Source organism: Eucalyptus grandis, unplaced genomic scaffold (assembly GCF_016545825.1).
Source record: "Eucalyptus grandis isolate ANBG69807.140 unplaced genomic scaffold, ASM1654582v1 tig00008702, whole genome shotgun sequence".
Taxonomy (NCBI): Eukaryota; Viridiplantae; Streptophyta; class Magnoliopsida; order Myrtales; family Myrtaceae; genus Eucalyptus; species Eucalyptus grandis.
Genome location: NW_024096446.1, coordinates 45,756 through 47,900, shown reverse-complemented (window position 1 = coordinate 47,900; position 2,145 = coordinate 45,756). Strand labels below are relative to the sequence as shown.

The 2,145-nt window shown below is 36.7% G+C and overlaps 1 non-coding gene across 1 annotated transcript; it reads right to left on the bottom strand.

Annotated features, from left to right (window-relative positions):
* Positions 1 to 1,606: 1,606 nt before the first annotated feature.
* On the bottom strand, positions 1,607 to 1,710 carry LOC120290126. Its single transcript, XR_005547977.1, has one exon. It is a non-coding gene; the product is annotated as a small nucleolar RNA R71 (small nucleolar RNA).
* Positions 1,711 to 2,145: the final 435 nt, after the last annotated feature.

The following is a 2,145-nucleotide window of genomic DNA, read 5'->3' as shown; positions in this document are numbered from 1 at the left end:
TCAGAGAGGAAAGGAGCCTTGGAACCACCACCAAATTTTAGGTTTTTTTAGTTAGCTTTTATGTTCTTTTTGATGGAATTGGCACATGTCAAGGAGAGAAGGAAGAGGCAAACTCGAACCTATTTGTGACTCAAATTGGTGAATTTATTTTAATTTAGCATTATGTTCTCTTTAATTTCTATTGTTAGTTTAGCTTTAATTATATTCTAAATTTCTTCTATTAGAGCCACAATGGATCTTAACCATGATTGATTGATTTTTAGGACTTGTTTATGCAATATAATTATTTTGACTGTGGCATTCTCTATCATGATCTTAATGCTTTTAGAAGTTTGGCCAACTTTTAAATGAATTTTTATGTATACATGATACCAGGTGGAGATTGTTGCATAAGTATTAGTGATATTGAATCATAAATTAAATATAGGTCAAGGTACACTAGGTTGTTTATGTGGTTGCAATAGTACATCTAGGTTAGGATTACTTAGATTAAATCCATGAATTTCCACAAGAACTTAATGCTTTTAGGTAGTTTAAATTCACCCAAGGGTAGTGGGAGTTAGCATACCTAATTAGGGATTATTAGACCAAAGTTGGCTTGTAATCTAATTTGCGGAAATTTCACCAACACAATTATGATTTAATTTATTGCATGACAAGTTAAGAGAATTGATTATGAGTGGTTAAGTGAAGTTGGATGCTCTAACGCTTTGTGGTCTTGGTTAAAATCTTGCACTTTTAATTAGCTTTTCAAGTCCTTTAAGTTTTGGCTCTTTTATATTTCAATAATTGGTTTAGTTCACTTTTTACTTGCCTTTTCGACTTGGTTAGCTAAATTTTTGGATTGATCACCTTCGGTAAATAATTGGATAATGAGAAACAATCCTAATGGGAACGATACTCACTCATACTTTATTACTTATAGACATTGTGCACTTGCAATTTACCTAACAAGTTTTTGGTGTCATTGTCAGGGATTGATTTGATAATTTTCCAATTCCTATTGATATCGAGCAATTTTTGGTTTAGACTAACCTTTATTTTGTTTTTAAATTATTTCTTTTTTAGGCCAAACTCACCTCTCTATAAAAGGTGGGAGGAGCATTGCATAACCCGAAGCCAACAAGGAGACTTTGAAGAGTTCGATCCTAAGAGTGAAAGAACCTTTTCAAAGAGAAGAAGAGAGCAAGCAATCCTCATTGCAATGGCTGAAAATCAAGAAGATGCACCTCCAAGGAGGGCTTTGAAAGATTATGCTACACCACCAATTAAAGAAGTACAATCAAGTATGAGGAGGCTGGCAGTGCAAGCTAACAATTTTGAGATTAAGTCATCCTTAATTCAAATACTTCAAAATACAGGGTACTTTAGTGGATCACCCAATAAAGATCCATATCTACACTTAGAATCATTCTTTGAAATTTGTGACACTATTAAATTCAATGACATTAGTGATGATGCCCTTAAGTTAAGATTGTTCCTATTTTCTCTTCATGATAAAGCTAAGGCTTGGTTGACTTCTCTCCCTGCAGGCTCTATTATCACTTGGCAGGACTTGGCTAAAAAATTCCTAAACAAGTATTTTCCTCCTACAAAATTTGTCAAAATGCATAACAATATTATTACATGTATGCAGATGGATGGTGAGCCCTCTTATGAAGCATGAGAAAGATTTAAGGAGCCGCAAAGGAGAAGTCCACACCATGGACTGGCAATATGGATACAAGTGCACACATTCTGATGGTTTTTTATTATTGATGGGCTTAAGGTCCGTCCACCCAAGTTGGGCCCAAAAAGCCTGGCCCACGGGAATAGGGCCCGTGGATGGGGGAAGGTATAAAAGGGAGGAGAGAGAGAGAGATGGCACCTATTGGAAACAAACGTACGTATGCTTTCTCCCGCGCGCTCTCTCTCTCTCCAAAAAGAAAAAGAAAAACAGTAAGGCTCTGGCAATTTTTCTTCCCTTCATTGCTTCATCGGATCGAACAGGACCATATTTTCTTCCTCCTACCGGTGTCGGTGTCTAATCTGTGGCTAACAAGGTACGCTCGAATCCGTGGTGTGCTTTAGGATCGGTGATACGTGATTTTCCCGGGCACGTCTTCCGCATTGCTTTAGGAGTTCGATTTAGTGTCGAATCCGGTT